Source organism: Schistocerca piceifrons, chromosome 1 (genome assembly GCF_021461385.2).
Source record: "Schistocerca piceifrons isolate TAMUIC-IGC-003096 chromosome 1, iqSchPice1.1, whole genome shotgun sequence".
Taxonomy (NCBI): Eukaryota; Metazoa; Arthropoda; class Insecta; order Orthoptera; family Acrididae; genus Schistocerca; species Schistocerca piceifrons.
The window spans coordinates 1,189,996,316-1,190,016,481 of record NC_060138.1 but is presented as its reverse complement, the minus strand read 5'-3'; positions in this window follow the sequence as shown (position 1 = coordinate 1,190,016,481).

Sequence of the window (20,166 nt, the reverse complement as noted above, 5' to 3'; positions counted from 1 at the left end):
AGTTTCAAAATTTAACTGTCATAAGATGATCAAATAATTAGTGAACATCAACATATTAATTCATTGTACAAAAGAAATTTACAAAGCTCTTTTGGAAGTATCCCGTTATGGATCTTTTATAGAATCTAACTACTACTTATAATAAGGATGTTCGAAAGTTTCTTTTCTTTGATTATTTTCGCACTATCCGCCCCCGGTAGCTGAGTGGTCAGCGCAACGGAATGTCAATCGTAAGGGCTGGGGTTCGATTCCCGGCTGGGTCGGAGATTTTTCTCCGCTGAGGGACTGGGTGGTGTGTTCTCCTAACCATCATCATTTCATCCCCATCGACGCTCAAGTCGCCGAAGTGGCGTCAAATCTAAAGACTTGCACCCGGCGAACGGTATACCCGACATTTACATTTTCATACAATGACATATTTTTGGGCAACTCTGTGGATTCACAAGGGTGATTCTTAACCCATAAAGGAAAAGTCAGAACAATCTGCAGAGTTAGATCGCCAACTACGTGCAGACCGTTCATGAAATGTCTCGAAAGTCCAATTCCGCCATCACCGTATAATTATTCCCTTAGTGGGTTTGAATTTCATAATATGGACTCAATCGTAAGAATCTGCCAAATTTGGTCAGTGAAGAGTTTAAGGGGAAAACGCTTTCCTCTTGAGTAACTCATGTCTAACCACTGTAGTTTAATTTTCAATGCCATTTCAGTAAAACTGAGAAAAATTCTGAAATTTAAGTTGTGAGGCATTCTTGTAACAAACACTTTTTATTCTGCACAGGAGTAGCTCGCTATGCTTTTGTATCATGCACTGTACCGTATTCTATACTCAATACAAAGTTGTAAATCCTTTGAAAAGGATAAGGTCGATATCCTTCCTGATCCTTGCCCGTCCCAAGCGTGTGGTCCCACCTCTAACATCCTCTTCGTAGACGGGGAGATAAACCTTCATCTTTCTTCCTTTTCCGTATCAGACGCCTATGGGCATCAAAGCAAACAATTCCGTAAGGCTTCTGTATTTCTACAGTCGGGTCACATTAATGTGACCATCGTCTGTGTTCGACTTCAATGTGCAATAACTACATACAGAAGGTAGGTGGCAGCACTTGCTATGGAGAGTATACAGCATGAAGCGAAATTCGGGGACTCGGGCTTCGCAGCGCGACTCCTTACACGCCAACGATAAAAAAATGTCTGTCACAAAATTTCGTCCGGCGAGTACTTCCGGCAGAAAACGGGCGTCAAAGAGCGGCAATCTGGCAACACTGTAACCACATGTATGGTAACAACCTCAGTCAGCACATATTAATCGTGCTGTACATTTGGTGAGCCGGCTCGGTAACTCAGCGTGTTCCGTCAGAGGGTTAGCTGCCCCCTGTAATAAATAAACTGAGTTAGTGGATCAACGACGAACTGAAATGGATGTCTTGCGACGTCCTCCACGACCAGCTGCAACGAACAAAAAACGGGCAAAAATGATATTAAAAAAAGGGTGCAGTGGAGAGAGTTTTGCGTTAGCATGCAGGAGGTCATGGCTTCAGCCCTGGGTTCGGGCGCATTTTTTCTTATTTCTTAATTTTATTTTGACATTTCATACTGTAATATACACTGTTCCTTAGGTCATATGTAGCCTAAATTTACAACGTTTTGTAACGCTGAACATAATAAATACTTGATTAGACAGATAAGAAATAGACAGTTGAAACAAATGACCTGTCATAGGACAGAATAACTACACAAACAATATCAGTTTCGAGATGCTAAAGATGATAGTACAGTACAATAACAAATATCTACCTATCATTTATACTATATGTAATATGAGCGCTCGGATGTCGCACTTTAGTAACCAGTGACAGTAATAATGTCAAAATTAATGACCGCATGACTTTCACAACAGAATACTTTGTCCTCAGGACAGCAGATGTTCAAAGCGACCTCCCTGTGCGTCTAACGCTGCGCAACCCGCCGGATCATACGGCTCTGCACACTTCGCAGAAAATCTGCATCCACAGTAAAAAGAGCAGCATGAACACGCAATACCAATTCTTCCACAGTTATAGGCGGAGTGCACGTGCTCTTTCACGTGTCCCCACAGGAAGAAATCCAGGTGAACGCGGGGGCCATTCAACTGGACCTCCACGTCCGAGCCGTTTCCCTGGAAATGTTCTGTACAAATACTGTCGCACATTAATTACAGAGTGTGAAGGTCTACCATATTGTTGGAACCATACCCTCTGTCAAACATGTAGCGGAACATCTTCCAGCGTATCAGCCAGATAGTTTGAGATGAATACAAGTTACCTTCGTGCAGCCAACCGGTCAGGCAATATGTAGGGGCCCAAACACCTGTCGCCCAATATTGCAGCCCAGACGTAGATAACAAAGCGAACTTGATATCCACGGTCGCAAGTGACATACAGTTTAACCTCACACCAATGGCAGGCATTGTGCGTATTGAAGACACCCTCAAGAATGAATGCCGCTTCATCCATCCATATTATGGCGTTCACGAAGTCGCCGTTACCTTCCTGTTGTTGTTAGAACCATTCGCAGTATTCGCAAAGCACGTTGCAAGTTCTGCTGGTAACGTAAGGCCATAACGAAATGTAATGGACCTGAACGAGGACAGAATAATACTTGGTTCTAATTTATGGTACCATTGGAGAAGGGTACCAAGAAAACAGGTTTCGCATCTAGTAAATGACGTGGTGCGAATAAATTCACGCCCACGACGTGGAAAGGACTGCTTTGAAAGCTGACCAGTCTTCCATTTCTACGACTGTAGTATGTAAGTGCAAATGTGTTATAGAGGACACGCTGTAGTCGTTGTTATCGCTTAAGAAGCCAGGTACCGTACCACCTGGACTACCGTACCACCTGGACTACATTTACCAAATTAATAACGTATGCCTCAAACCAGGATCGAATCATTGACCTCCTGCATGCTAACGTAAAACTCAATCTACTGTTCCAACCGCACAGCACAATTAACATGTGCTGACAGATGTAGTTACCATTCATGTGGTTACAGTGTTGCCAGATTGCCACTCTATAACATCCTTTCTCTGCTGGATGTACTGGCTGGACGAAATTTTGTGACAGACATTTTTTTTTATCCTGGGCATGTAAGGAGTCGTGCTGCGAAGCCCGAGTGCGCGAATTTCGCTTCGCCCTGTATAAAGCGTCTCGGGCGGGACGCGGCAAACAGTGCAGTAGTTGTAATGCAGAAACGGAGCGATTTATCTGGCATCCAGACGGGCATGATCGTTGGACTTCGAGCGAAGGGTGCAAGTATATCCAAAATGGCTAAGTCGTAAACTATTCTCGTGCCGATGTGGTTAAAGTATACCGTGCATGGGAAAATGCCGCTATCCAAAATCGTGACGGAGACTACTGTGGTGCACCACGAACCGTAGATGACAGAGATGAACAGTACATGTGGAGACGTGTACTGGCGTGCAACTGTCGAGCAACTGACCGCCTAAACGAGCCAAGGGGCTACGAGCAGTTTGTCCCCAATGACTGTCCAGTGAGCGATGCTGTGTGCTGCAGCAGGAACTGATTCATGCACCATTCCTGATTGCTGCTCATCGACGGTGATGGCTGGAAGTTGCACGCCACTACCGCAACTGGATGTCTTCTGAGTGCGAAATGGTGGACCTTCCAGATGAATCGCGTCTTTTGCTGCACTGGACACATGGCGGCTGACGTGTAGGGCGTCAAACGTTTGAAAGCAGATACGCTGCAACCACTTGGGAGCGTTATGGTTTGGAGAAAGTTCACGTTGGGTTCTGTGGTTGATTTCGGCATTCTAGAAGGCACAGCGGGTCAACATAAGTATGCATCTATCCTCTGGGACAATGTCTACCGCCACATGCTGCTTGATTTTCCCCGGCACGTTGGAGTATACCAGCAGGACAATGCAACGTATCACGCAGCTCGTAGTGTTGGCGCATGGTTCGATAGGCATCAGATGATTTTGTCGTATTGCCATAACTACTAAACTTGCCGGATTTAAACCCAATCGAGAATATGTGGGACATCCTTGATCGGGCTGTTCGTGCCATGGATCCTTAACCGACAAACGTAGCGCAGCTGGCAACTGCACTGAAATCGGTATGGCTTCTCACGTCTGTCGGTACCTTCCAGAACCTCCTTGACTCTCTTGCTGCACGCTCCGCAGAAGGTGGTTATTCAGGCTTTTCACAGGTGATCAAATTAGTGTGGCTGGACAGAATACATCCCTACAGTCACCATTAAGATGAGAAATGTACGAGGTGCATTCAAGTTCTAAGGCCTCCGATATTTTTTCTAATTAACTACTCACCCGAAATCGATGAAACTGGCGTTACTTCTCGACGTAATCGCCCTGCAGACGTACACATTTTTCACAACGCTGACGCCATGTTTCCATGGCAGCGGCGAAGGCTTCTTGAGGAGTCTGTTTTGATCAGTGGAAAATCGCTGAGGCAATAGCAGCATGGCTGGTTAATGTGCGGCCACGGAGAGTGTCTTTCATTGTTGGAAAAAGCCAAAAGTCACTAGGAGCCAGGTCAGGTGAGTAGGGAGTATGAGGAATCAATTCAAAGTTGTTATCACGAAGAAACTGTTGCGTAACGTTAGCTCGATGTGCGGGTGCGTTGTCTTGGTGAAACAGCACACGCGCAGCCCTTCCAGGACGTTTTTGTTGCAGTGCAGGAATGAATTTGTTCTTCAAAACATTTTCGTAGGATGCACCTGTTACCGTAGTGCCCTTTGGAACCCAATCGGTAAGGATTACACCCTCGCTGTCCCAGAACATGGACACCATCATTTTTTCAGCACTGGCGGTTAACCGAAATTTTTTTGGTGGCGGTGAATCTGTGTGCTTCCATTGAGCTGACTGGCGCTTTGTATCTGGATTGAAAAATGGCATCCACGTCTCATCCATTGTCACAACCGACGAATAGAAAGTCCCAATCCTGCTGTCGTTGCGCGTCAACATTGCTTGGGAACATGCCACACGGGCAGCCATGTGGTCGTCCGTCGGCATTCATGGCACCCACCTGGATGACACTTTTCGCATTTTCAGGTCTTCATGCAGGATTGTGTGCACAGAACCCACAGAAATGCCAACTCTGGAGGCGATATGTTCAACAGTCATTCGGCGATCCCCCAAAACAATTCTCTCCACTTTCTCGATCATGTCGTCAGACCGGATTGTGCGAGCCCGAAGTTGTTTCAGTTTGTTGTCACACGATGTTCTGCCTTCATTAAACTGTCGCACCCACGAACACACTTTCGACACATCCATAACTCCATCACCACATGGCTCCTTCAACTGTCGATGAATTTCAATTGGTTTCACACCACGCAAATTAAGAAAACGAATGATTGCGCGCTGTTCAAGTAAGTAAAACGTCGCCATTTTAAGTATTTAAAACAGTTCTCATTCTCTCCGCTGGCGGTAAAATTCCATCTACTGTACGGTGCTGCCATCTCTGGGACGTACTGAAAATGAACGCGGCCTCATTTTAAAAGAATGCACATGTTTCTATCTCTTTCCAGTCCGGAGAAAAGAAATCGGAGGCCTTAGAACTTGAATGCACCTCGTATATAAGAAGTCACATCATGCATTTGCTTATGCTTATTATCAGCCTTGAGTTACTCTGTCCAGTATTTAGCTAAGGTAATTGTCTGCAGTCATTCAGTGCAAGTGGACAATGTTGAATTCACGGAGTTGTACCTGTTCTCTAATATTCAGTGGTTTCTTTAGTTACCTGTCACGTATTCTAATTCGCTCTTTCTTACAGATGAATGAAATCTGTAGAAGTTTTGTAACACAATTGGTTGGGGTACTTTAAGCTGACTTGACGCTCCCGCGGCGGTCGTACTGTTCTGCTCCACACTGCTGTTGGCTTGCCTGAAATTATCTATCGAAATATGCAAGCGGGTTTAGGGGAGCCCCTCAACGTTACAACACTGTCTTATGTCTGGTGTGAACATCTATATTCTGAGACGATATGGAAACCACAGGTTGCACTGTTTACACTCTAGATCGTAAATTTTTATCCCAATTAACAATCTTGATGATTACCAGTCCAAAATATTATTCGGACGAGCGTACGCGTAACCGACACGGCGCGGATAATTGTTGATGATGCGGAAGCTGAATGATCGAACGAAAGTTCTTACGCTCGTCACACATTCTGATATCTGATAATAGTCCTCCTTGTCACTAGTAATGATATAACACTGTTCGTAAAGTTAATTTTTCAGTTTTCAGTTCTCACTTGTACGAGCGTGCGCGTAACCGTCGCGGCTGATTGTTGATAATGCGGAAACGCACGTCCTCACCCTCGCTACAAGACACTGGCACTTGACTGCACTCTTTTATGGTAACTAATTTCTATTGATTCACATCACTTCATTCTGGGAGACCGAACACGGCGCGGATGATTGATACTGTGCGACACGCAACGAGAGGATACACAAATACGTCATCGGCAGCACTGCTCATTTTTAATTACATCTTGACGCACTTCCCTCTGAATTACCTCCATATTTAATCACTTTACTGTAATAGCACTTGTAGCAACACTTCAACCTGAATAATAACAATGCTTCTTACATGCAGAGCTACACACTACACAACATAACAGATTCGTGTCCCGTGCTTGACTCACTGCAGACGAGGCTGCTTGCAAAGATACTCCAAAACTAAGGCAGCGATATGACAATACGCTTACAGTTTCTCAAGCACCTGAGTAGCCCTCAGCTGAAAAGTGTTCAAACCACTTACTGGAACGGATGATTTTCGACAACTCCCAATATTTCGACAACTGAACACCCTGTCGTTCTGAAGGCACATATGTAGCTAGATAACGCCGTGCAGCGAAATTTAAACCCTCAATGGGCGAGACTATGCAGATCAAGAACTACAATATGACAACCTCAGAAAGACAGCACACACGTCGTAGAAAACCGGCGCCACTGAACGACCAAGATAAGCAATATTAGAAGTTACTCGTAGTGGCTGAGATTGAATTAGCAGATGACCATAAGATACGAGCTTTTGCTTTTGTGGTAATACAATTCTGTTCTGTCCCTTGTCAAACAACAAAGGTATAAAGTTATTGCAACTTGGCCGCCTGTTGGTAATTAACATTCAGCATCGATAACATATTGCATTGATCACCTTTCGTTGTGTGATGGCGCAATTTCTTTCTGCATATGCAGTATCATCATTCCTCGTCGACATAGGTCCGCATGGTGAACGTTTAAATTTTTTCGCACAGAATTCTGTCGTTGTATTTGTGCTTTGAAAATGACAAGGTGTTGATCTGGATAAATATCGATGGTTGTCGCACACGTCACCTGGCTGCATTCTCGTAAGTTCTTTGAATATTATATACACAGAGAGAAACTCAAGTTGTATCAGCTTTAATTTACTTACGTACTTCGAACAACCTACGACCTTTCTGTAAATTTTCGTTGAAGCACTCGTGAGCAGGATGTGTGTAATGTGTAAATGCTTATCTTCAAAAGGTATGTTTCCGGCGGCTTTCGTTTTCAAGCCGCGTTAACATCTACGCTCATGTATAAAATTGTCTTTGTGCTACAGACCTTTGAAACAGAAGGTTGTGTACATGCTCAGACGACTTTGGTCCACGGTACAGATGACAAATAACTGTAGGAGCGCCAGGTTCCTGAAATATGGCAAAAAAGAAGGAAAATGAAATTGTGGTTGGTAAATATATATCTGTACGTAGTTTAAAGTAAGTCTCCTGTATTATAGATTCAGAAAACCAGTTGAGCATTTTATCATCTTGGCTTTTGATGTAACGTATAGTCGTGATCATCACCGTCTCCTTTCAAGGATCACCTGTTTCAATCTTTATTATCCATCCATTTATCTGTTACGAGGTCTGCCTAGTTCTCTCTTTCCAGTGGGCCAATAATACGTTATCATTTTTGGCAACACATTTTCTGTCATTATGTCAACATGATGCTTGTATTTCATTTCATTCTCTTCTACCTTGTTATTAACGGAACATTTTTATATATGATCGTATTGTTTTATTTCTTATTCTATCCATTTTATTGATGCCTCTTATGTATGCCAATAATTTCATCTCTGCAGCTTGTATACGTCATTCTTCTTTGTATGTTACTCTTAATGATTCGGAACAGTATACAACAGTAGATATAACCACAACTTTATGGAATATCATTTGTGTTTCTTTTCTTGTTTTTCTTCCCAAAGTTCTTCCAGTTGTTCCGCAGATTCTTTGATATTTATTAACCTTATTTGTCATAGTTAAAACTAATATCACATCTTAGACAACTGAACTGGGATACTTGATGTGAAATTTTCTCATTTATTTTGCTTTTCGATCTGACTAAATTCTTTACTCTGAAAGCCATTACGTTTGTCTTATTTATAGATGTAGTTAAGCCATAATAAATTGCGTTTTGGCTAAATATGTATACTGATCTTTGTAAATTATCCTCTGCTCCATGTATAATAAGCATATAACAGAGTATCTAAAGGTACGTTAGATACTATTTTAATTCCTAAGTGTATTTGATCGTTAAATGACGTTGGAATTATCGTACAACGTTTTCGTATTCTTTGTTTCATAATTTTCTACTTTCATTTTTAATAAGGTTTCATATCTGACATTAAATAAGCAGTTAATAGTGGCCTAAAGTTTGTTTTCCACTTGGTTTGTTAATGTTTGTCTTGCATGTGTCTTCTAAATGGTAATGTGGTACCATATCTGAACCCCTTAGAGCTCAAGTGGTATAACTCAAATTATTCTTGTTTTAAAGTATTAAATAGATTTCTGAAATCTCTTTTTAGATTATTTATTCTATTATATATGCCACCAGAACAATTTTTTATAACTTAAATTTCATTAAATTTTGTATAGTTATGGGCATGATACAGAGCGTCCCACATAAAACCAGCACGCCTCTCTCACGAGCTTCAATTACAATGAAGTAACTGAAGAAGAATAGACGACAGTAACGTTAAAACACATGTATTTTTTTGTTTATAGGAGATGTTGTGAGTAGTGGCCATGAGCATCCAGGCAGACATCGTATGATGATGTTACCAGAAACACACTGTAAGTAATTATAGAGGCATGGCGTTAATTTCTCAAGTAATGTTTTGTTTAAGATAGTTTATTGTACAAAGATTGTCAGCATACAATTTGCTTCCAAGTGTCCCCCTCCCCCCCCCCCCCCCCCCGCAAAAAAAGAAGAAACCAAAGTATGTTGAGTCTGGGGACCTTGGGCGTCAGAGGCCTCTGCTGAAAAGTCTGTCTTTGGCGTACACGTTGATGATGTGGGCCATACTTAGGTTGTATGTGTGAGCGCTTGCTTCCTCCTTTTGGAATACTGCATACAGTTTTTCTGCATATGTTAACTGTGCATAGAACGAGTCGAAGATATCTGGCACTGTTTAAGGTGTAATTGAAAAATATGAGGCCAGTAACGCCCATGCCGGACAACGCTCACCAAAAACCTATCTTCTCTGAGTGGACAGGTTCTTCATGCCGGATATATGTGTTGTCTTGCGACCAGTATCTGCAGTTCTGGGAATTTACATAACGTGACGAATGAAACCAGGCTTCATCCGACATGAAATAGAGCAAGGGGGCCAAGCAAACGGTAGCAATGGATGTTAACAGAAAATTGAAATAATGAACTCTGTTTTCCTGATCCTTAAATCGCAAATCTTGCGTCACACTCACACTATAGGCTTCTAATTTCGTGTCTTTTAGTACGCAGTGATATGACCTGCTGCGATAATATCAATGCCGACTTGCAGGGACTTCCGGTAATATCCATGCAAATTCCGTCTACAGTTTAAAAGATCCTCACTGTCGTTCGCCCATTCTACTGCATATTATGAAAGGGCTCTACAGCCCTCCATATCTTGTACTTGCCTTGAATAATGCTGGTCGTGGAAAATTTCCTACTGGGTTCCCTCACTTCAAACATTTCTTGATGGAGCCCGTCTTTATGTAACAGTTGTGACGGTACAAACTTCCGGCGCGAGATTTGCAACGGTCGGTGGAATGGTCTCTGCCGCCGGGCGGCCACGTGGCCCGCAGCTTGGGGCATTGTTTGGTTTTTCGGTCATTACGCGAAAGCTATGTAACAGGTGAAAAGCAATGCGGCAGTGGATTAAGGTCAGCAACGTGCACCTTTTGAAAGCTCGATCTTTATTTCAAGTCACGAGACGCAAAAGTTATAGTAACCTCAAAATCGGTTAATATCACGATTACTGAAAGTTTAGTAAAAATAGTAAATAACAACTTACAGGGATGAGTGAGCACTCATTAAAAACGTTTCGTCATAGCGGATCGAATGCCATAGTCATATGTTAAGATTCATAAATAATTAAGCCAGTAAAGAGCAATAAACAAAGTTTTAGGCAAAATGGTTTATAAAATTCAATAGAAAATTAATAACGTAAATTATGGCACTATATAATATTTAGGGTGACATCGCACGTATTTCAAACTAGTTAAGTTATACTAGACACTTAACTTGCAATAGTTTTCATTGTTTGCAAATTATTATTAACATTTATCATCCATAATTAATAAATTATTATAGATATGAAGATTTTGAGCAGCGCAATGTGTAGATCGCTATAGGTTACGTCTTAAAAACGGTGCTATATGCAGCTCTATGTTAAAACTTTGCAGCACAGATGTATACAAACAAGTATGCGCGAAGTGGTGAAATTTTGCAAAAACTAAAACTTGATTTACGGGATATAGAGTAATCCTAGAAATTAATGTAAGATAGTACATAAGATGTACTTTTTAGCACTGTTCCGATGGTGTACTTTTTTCTGTCGAGGGATGTATGTATCAAAATTTGTAACCTTAACTGGCGAGATTGGTACTTGCATAACCAAGGGAGGGGGGGGAGGTGGGGGAGGGGTTGACGTCCAAGCCTATATAAGCGAGCGACCATCTTGGCCAGAGGTAGTCGTTGTTCAGTCGTTTCGGAGGGTGGGTGGAAAGCAAGCTCCACTTGCGGGTGGCCCATGTGGTCGTTTGAGAATTCTCTTTCTCGCCGATTTATTTCGACAATGAGTATTGTTTAATAGTGGAAGTGTGCAAGCATATATTTGGCGAACTGGAAGTGTTGCGATTATTTGTGTGAGTACGATTTACGAGGTATACATTGTGGTAAGTGAACATGTGGCGAGCTGTGACTTAGCGCCAAAACTGTTAGAAAAAAGTGGACAGTGGGATCTGTGGTTCCATTCGAATTGATTGAGTAATTTTCATTTATAGCAGCCTATACTACTGCTATTGGGTGATCGGAGTTAAATTATTATTAAAGTAAAGTAAAGTAAAGTAAAACCGTCTCAGCAGTGCTAATTTTATTGTGTGAAGGAAAAGGATAACGCCAATAAAAAGTGATTGAACAGTATCGTGAGAAACTTATTTCTCTATAATAATTGCCTAATTTTTGTTCCGTAGCATAAACTGTACTCATGTCTGAGTGAATAATTAATTAAAAACCTATAACAAATGCGCGGGTGTGGAACAGTGTACTAATGCACCAAGTGTGGAAATCATCCCCTGAGACGTACGTGAGAGCCGAAGATTGCAACAACATTTTTAACCAACATTTGTATGTGCACATTCGTGTGAACTCTTCAACCCCACTTCTTTATTTACCGCCCCGTCAATTCGCTGTTCTAATGCAAACTACCCCATTTTTGTAACAACTCAACAATGCCAACTTCTTACAACAACTGACGTACGAACACAACGGTCCGGCAACTGTGGCCGAGCGGTTCTAGGCGCTTAAGTCTGGTACCACGCTGCTGCTACGGTCGCAGGTTCGAATCTTGCCTCGGGAATGGATGTGTGTGATGACCTTAGGTTAGTTAGCTTAATTAGTTCTAACTCTAGGGGATTGATGACCTCAGATGTTAAGTCCCATAGTGCTTAGAGACATTTGAGCCATTTGAACACAATGAAACTAAACTTTCTGTTAAAATACGGTGCGGCCACTTTCGAGACAGTGATGCCACTTCTCAACCAATTCGGATAGAGATGATTAATCGATACGTGACATGTCTGCTTTTGTGTAAGACATGCTGTATAAGAGCCCAAACAAAGTTGCACCACTTGTGATATAAAAAGGTAGTTGATTTAATTATTGTGAAAACATAAGTGGCAGTCAACAACAGTGTATTTACATAATCTTAGATAAGCTTTGTTAGTTTTAGTCAATGTTATCACTTCCATTTAGTGGTGTAATGTATTCAGCACTGTCAGAAAAAGAACGACTCTGAAAGAATTGTGGAGAACAGGTGTAATAAAGAACAAATGTTCGTCCATGTTCCTCTTCTTGTCTTTCGTTAATAGCGAGTGGTCTTATGTTGAGCTTTCTCTGAGGTATGTTAATCGGAAAAACTGTGTCTCCTTTTGTAGATCCCAAGTTCAACTTGTGAAACCTCATGCGCGTTGAAAGCTTCGGAAAGAGTGTGAGTGGATGATTCTTTTTGTACCTAATGCACTGCATCTTTATCCATGACACAATGTTCTTCACTGTCAGTCTACCTTTTGGCGGTTGGCTTCAACAAGTTTACAGCAAAAAAAAAATCATTTTTTTTACTACGGTGATACTAAGGGGATCTTTTCCGTCGACTTAATAATAATGCATTAGTCACTGACACAAATTATACAGGGTGTTGCAAAAAGAATATACATTTTACAAAGTATTATTTTGTACAAACTATTGATCGTTGCCTCGCGGCTCGGCTATCGTAGAAACGAATACATATACTAGTTTATATTAATAGCCGCTAGATGCCAGTTCTCTTCTGTTTTGCTTGGTCACCGTATTATGTTTAAAATGGCTACTCGGCTGCAGAAATTATTTTGTGTCCTCGAGTTTGCGAGTTTACAGTTTAAAGACATTTCAGGTTGAGGTACCAAACTGATCCTCCGAATGGGTGTAACATTCGCAGATGTTATCGACAGTTTCTAGATACAGGATTTGTACGTAAAGGAAAGAGTTCTGGCCGCCCTCGTTTTCCTTAAGAAAATGTTGCACGAATTCAAACTGCTTTCCAACGTAGTTCTTCAAAATCAACTTGTCCTGCCAGTCGGAAGTTACAACTGCCTTCAACAACAACTTGGCGTGTTTTGAGACGAAGGTTGGTTATGAATCCGTATCAGTTACAGCTGTTACAAGCTCTGCGTCCTGATGACAAACGCAAATGTGTAGAATTTTGTAACGTGATTCTTGATGGTACTGACAATTATAACGCCTTCGCACAACGCATCGAGCTTAGCTATGAAGTGACTATCCATGGTAGTGGTCAGGTGAACGAACACAGTATTCGAATTGGGGGCCTACAAACCCACATGCAGCCATTGAACATGTACGAGATTCGCCCGAAAGTCAATGTGTTTCTTGCGCTATCCCGATCATGTGCTTACGGCTCATTCTTTTTTGACGGAAACACGGTTAACGATCAGTATCTAGCTACGTTACAAAACTGGTTGTTTCCGGGGCTGAACGAAGGCAATTTCATTGTTCGACAATTCGTGGCACCTCCTCACTGGAGTCGCCAAGTGCGTGAATATCTGGATGAAACTCTACCGAAAAGTTGGATTCGTCGTCAAGAAGCTGGCGACTTAGCATGCCTCAGATGGGCTCCACGGTCACCGCATTTGACACCCTCTGATCTCTTCCTGTGGGGTTTCACTATACACAACCTTTAAGTACCACCACTCCCACAGAACATGCAAGAGATGAAGAACCGGATCCGTACTGCCATAAAGTCAGTGACGAAGGACATGCTTGCCAGATTATAGGAGAAATTTGAGTATCGATGTGATGTTGTTCGTGTCGCTGATGGAGGACATACTGAACATCTATAATCTGAACTTGAGAGGTTCGTAAATATGTGTGTCAAGTTTCATATTCGTATGTGTTAAAGTTTAATAAATGTATGCATTCGAAATACACATATTCTTTATGAAATCCCGCTGTATTTGTCACATTCTATAGGATGCTAAAATATTCTTTTACCTTAAAATTTCTAATGATTGATATACTAACCACAGAGGTTTTTATTTGCCTGCTTCATTCTCTAGCCAGTCTTCAGTGAGATTAATTCGTCATTTCAGAACCCGGCTACAAGGCTGCTAGTCCTCAAGTCATCTACGAGGATGGAAACTACTTACATCAGCATTGACATGATCTACACTTTGGCTGCCTATGCCGTTCGTCGTCTTACCGATATAAATATACAAGCCTAGACTTTGAAGCCACAACCTCTTAACATAAATATTATAGCGGTTGAAACGCCAGTTTTACTCAATAGCTGTTATTTTGCAATAGCACGTTCAAAAAACGTTTACGTTAAATGTCATATCAGCTTTCTGGAAGCAGGGACAAATGGCGTCTCATTTTTCTCCGATAGTGGAGACTCTCAGTTGTATATGCAAAACGCATGTCCGAACTGAAAACCTTTTGCTGTGAGCATGTTGCAAGTCTCACTTCATCTGAAAATATTTTGACGATGAGGTCTGCACGGAAAGCTTCTGACAAATTAAAAGTGACTGCGGTAGTAATTCAACATGTTCTCCATCACTGGCATCGCTACTACCAATCGAGCCATTGTGGCGGTATCGAGCGCCTACTTCCAACGCCCAACTATCTTCAAGTACTCTTTGAATCGCCCATTGAGGTATGCTCAAAATACCCTATTACCCATAGTAAAAAAGTTTCCTGCTGAAAACAAAAGTTTCCAGGGTCAAAAGCCTTCTACAATTTTCTCTTTTCATTAACGAAGGTTCTTAGTTGATCATTGGTCCATAAAACGCTTGATCTTTAGTTGCATCCCTGTTAAAACCCTTATTTCAATCCACTTCTTGTTCTTCTTCGTCTACGAGTACTACTTCTGCCATTTCATGGAGTGTGTGTTGGCCCATTCCGAGACCAAACCAATTTATCGTAACTGCTGTCTTCATATCTTCCTTGGGCGTCCAGTACACTGTTTTTCGTTTGGTTTAAATGTAATGCCTGTTATTTGACCTCAGATGTGTTCATACTATTTATTTGGTATTGTCTGATGTCTTCTGTCATAGTTGCCCGTTTTGTGCCTAGTTGTTCACTTAACCCTGCACTTTGCATTCTGTCTTATAGCGTTAGTCTAACAAGTGACCTCAGAAATTTCACCTTAGCTTCTTCTCTTATTCGTCGGTCTCCTTTTTTAATGATCCAGTTTTCACCAGCACATATGGGAGCAAGCTCAGCCGCTACGTTGTGTTAGCTTAATGTTATCTCTTCCCTCATAGTTATACTGAGATACCATCTCATACATCATTTCTAGCACTATATTTTATATATATTTAACTGCAAATGAGTTAGTGTTGTGTACACATATCTCTGTCCCGACATATGTAAACTACTTTAGCTGTTCTCAAAAATGGCTCTAAGCACTATGGGACTTAACATCTGAGCTCATCGGTCCCCTAGACTTAGAGCTATATATACCCGACTAACTTAAGGACTTAACACACATCCATGCAGGAGGCAGAATTCGAACCTGCGACCGTACCAGCGGCGCGGTTCCGGATTGAAGCGCCTAGAAGCACTCAGCCATAGCTGCCGGTACCTGTTCTCTTATATCATTGTTTATCACTAATTTGGCACTGCTTATGTGCGTCCCTTCCATTCCCATAACTTTTGTTTTCTACACAACCAATTGATGAGTTTGTAAAACATCATTCAAAACATAGTTTCTTGGAAAGCGCTTTCACTGAATGCAAGGAGAAACTGATCGTCTGCAAATAGAATAGTTTTAATAGATTTGTTCTTTCCCAAGTCCGCCTTCATGGGGTCTTTAGAATTCCGTTCTTCTAGAGGTTTGTTAATATATATATATACACAATGCATTAGGGGAATAAACGCAGATACTTTTATTGTTTACTGAGTTTAATGAAATGAACAGCATTAAATCAGTATTTATTTCATCTGCAGACTTATAATTATAGCTATTTGAAGTAGTATTTTTCAGGTTGATCAGTACTTCTAACTATGTACTGCAAATGCAAGCCATTAATGGTTATATTTTCCTGGTCCGCATGTCAGGTATTGAAGTGTTAACACATGGGCGCAAAACGGTTAGTATATAATAACAGGTACAGTCCTCTTAGTTGAGCAGTTACGCCGTGCATAAAATATCAGATAGTTAATTACGTGACGCGTTTGTGGAAAGACAGACGTAGAGGAAATAACAACGTACTGATGCGGATACACGTTAAGGTACCAATGACCACCTGCACATACACGCACGTGTGTATGTGTGTGTATGTATGTGTGTTGTGTGTGTGTGTATTGACTTTACATGAGAGACCACCTCCTTAATTTAGTCCCTTGTTAAAAAACAATCACTCTTCGTTTACAATAATTGTAGTATTATCATATAGTGATTTACTGACATTCAAAAAATTTTGGGTTACATTCAGTACCAAAAGATGTACTGGCGAAACTAATGTCAGTGTGCCAACTAATAAGAAAGTTCCGGACATGTTAAAACTGTACTGGGAGCCCTGACTAATTTAAAACGCTCTCATTCACTGACATCGCTGTTTCAAAATGAGCGATGTTATCATGCTTATATACCCCTCTTAAGATTCCTGTCTTACAGTACTCTTCTTGTATCGGAAGACAATGTGCGGGACTGATTTGGAGAGATTGTTCCCCACTGACGACAATCTTCAGGGTTCGATTCCTAGCCCGAAATAAGATCTGTCGAAGAGTTTCATTACAGAAGAAGTTTACCTGCAGAGAGAAAGATTCATTTTCAGAACTTACAAAAATCTTCATCCTATCGATCCACTGGAAGGAATACCGGACAAGTACCGGACAAATGTTTGAGATAATTTTATGACAGCTGCAGGACAACACGAAACTGTGTCACAGAACGCAGTATGTAAGGGACGTTCAATTTACGTGTCCCACTTTTGCGTGAGAAGAGCATGAGTTACGGTCAACGTAAATCGCGTTATACCATGGCCGTTGCCGTCCGTTACGGAGAAACTACTCTATCGCAGAACAGCTCACGATGTACGAGTAATCATCTATATTTGAGTATCGGGAAACACGCTGGAATGCTCATATGGTGCGAGAAATGAATTTGGAAGTTTTAATCTCTCTGGATCCCAGCGACGTAATATCGCTTGACACCTGATGCGCTCTATGGAATGAAAAGCGTGGCAGTTCCAACAACAGTTTTTTTTAAAAAAAAGAAATTAAATCTGCAGAGATTTATTTCGTCACAGTGTTTCCAAACCATAAATCCCGTACCTTGTGGAGACGGAACTAATTGTCAACATAAACTTTATCTTGTCACTCCAGATACGCTGATGAAAGTGGCTCTGTGATCAATAGAGAAATTTAGAGAAGTCGGTTTCGCACACCGAACGTCCGTCACGACGAAAAGATGAGTGAAACACACATTAGTGTCGGTGGATTTAAGAAATAACTGAAATCGTAAAAATTGAACAAAGCTCAAGAAGCCGTTGGAACGCCTATCGGATTTTATACTGGATTTTGCGACCGTGTTAGTCCCTCTTTCAACTATAATCTACCTTCAGATCTGCCAGTAGCTGTAACAAAGTATTTGTCGCATACATCTACAAGAAGTGTAGCAGAAATGATACACAAAACTACCGCCCGATGTCCCTGACATATATTTGTTGTAGAATCTTATAACATATTCAGAGCTCAGACCTAAGGAGGTATCTTGAACAGAATGATCTCCTCCATGCCTACAAGTGTGAATTCCGAAAACACAAATTGTGAGTTAATCAGCTTGCACTTTTCTCATATGACATACTAAAAGCCTTGGACCAAGACAGGTGTATGCAGCAGTCATCGATTTCCAAAAAGCATTTGACTCAGTACCACATCAGCTCCTATTGTCAAAATTATGAACGTATGGCGTATCAAGCAAAATTTGCGGCTGAATTAATGATTTAGTGGTAAGGAGGACACAGCAAGTTATGTTGGGTGCAGACATCGATATATGTAGAACCAATTTGGGGAATGCCCCAGGGAAGTGTGTACGGACCCTGGATGTTCACCTTGTAAATTAATGCCTTTGCAGACAACATTAACAAAGATCTCAGACTTTTTCACATGATGCAGTTATCTTTAATGAAGTAATACCTTAAACAAGTGGCATAAATATTCACTCAGATCTTTGTAAGATTTCAAAGCGGTGCAAAGACTGGTAGTTTGCTTCAAAAGTTCACAGATGTAAAACTGCGTACTTCACGAAACGTAGTATCCTAAGATCATAACGTGAGCGAGTCGCAGTTGCAAACGATCTATTCATGCAGATTCCTGCGTGTAACAATTTGTAGGAATATGAAATGGAACAGTCAGATAGCCCCCAGTCGTAGTTAAAACAGGGGTAAACCGGGATTCACGGATAGCATATTATGTAAATACAATAACTCTACAAAAGTGAGTGCATACAAAACACGCGTGCGACCAATCCTAGCGTGTGGAACAGGCTTGACCAGACAGGACTAACAGCGGATATTGAAAGCAACAGACTTTGTAGTCAGGGCCGTCACAGCCTAGATATATCATTCTGAAGATAAGACCGCTTCAGCTTAAGTCCTTTATTCATAATCACTACCGGTTGCGCATCTTTTTAGCTGCATCATCAGGTGCAGTAAAATCAAGTCATGTTCGGATCGAAAGCATTCTGTTTCTTCAATCCGAACATGACTTGCTTTTACTTTCCTTGCAGCTGATGCGGTCGTATCTTCAAAAATAACGGCAGCATGAATGGTCACAGGTTTGTTCCACTGGTGGTAGAGTGTCACAAATTGGCAGGCGCTTGAATACAGACGCAAACTAACCTATTAATACCTAGTTGCAAAGTTTCTCGAAGAACGTTTAAGCCATGGATGTAGGAACACACTAAAATACCCTAAGTATGCTCCCGAACGCACTGTGAAAGCAAAGCTAGACAAAATTCAGAGCGCTCAGAGGCGTCTAAGCAGTCACACTGCTCACAAGCCATACTAGAATCGAGTTGGTGAAAGCTCTAACAACTGATGCAGTTGGACTTACCCGCTGTCATGCACCTCAGTGTGGTTTCCAGAGCAAAGGTGTAGATGTATAGATGTCGAAGAGTCTTGTTAACAGAGGTTGTTCGAGTTGCCTTGAGGACAGTGAGACAACATTAATAGATCTCGTAAAACATAACCGACGTTCTTTTGCCCGTTGAATGCTATTGTCTTTTTTTTTCTTGACAGTGCTATTGTTGCTTAAATAGTATCCCGGCGATGTGGTAGTGTCAGTGGTTCAAGGCTTTGGTTTTGTCTTGGGTTGTGGTCTGAGACGACTTTTTGCCATCTAGAATGAGATTTTTTTCCTATATAGCTGTAGAATATCGGTTGTATGGGGTCACCGTCATATGTGTGGAGTATGGTAAGGTAATACTGGTTACTAAGGAAATAAGCTTCTTCAGTTTTTTGGTAAATGTTTAATTTAAATTTGTGAAGAATATGTCCTTATGAAGCTTTAGATTGTATTTGTAATTTAAGTATGTCAGAAAACATTCTAATAAAATTTTTAAGGTATATTTAAACCGAAGGAGTTACTAACTTTCTTTTCCATTTCTAGTTTACTTTCGTTTTAAAGAAAGTATTAATCTGAAAAGTTTCAAAATTTAACGTTACACATTTGTTAATTTTTGAACATATTTGGGCACAAATTGTTTGTGATCTTATCGTATGAGCTGTCCACGTCTAGTTATTGTAAATAATTAAATTTTTTTGCCCCTTGTATGTATAGCGTAGAAGTTTCAAAACTAGCATGCTCCATTCAGCAGGAAAGTGCTTCCTAACGTTTCAAAAACAGTGTCGGAGATTTACTATTTGTGAATATTTTTAGCATGGTGCAGGAGAATCAGCAACTGTAAAACGTGATTGTATTAAATTTCGGTCTCCACGTGCATAAGCAAAGAAACTTTACAAAGGTTTCGGCTATAATAACGTCGACTTCTTCAGAAATGTCACAATATGAAATTAAATTAAAACATGCCAGATATTGGCCTTGTCAAACTTAAAATGAACATACTCATAAGACTGCGTCACT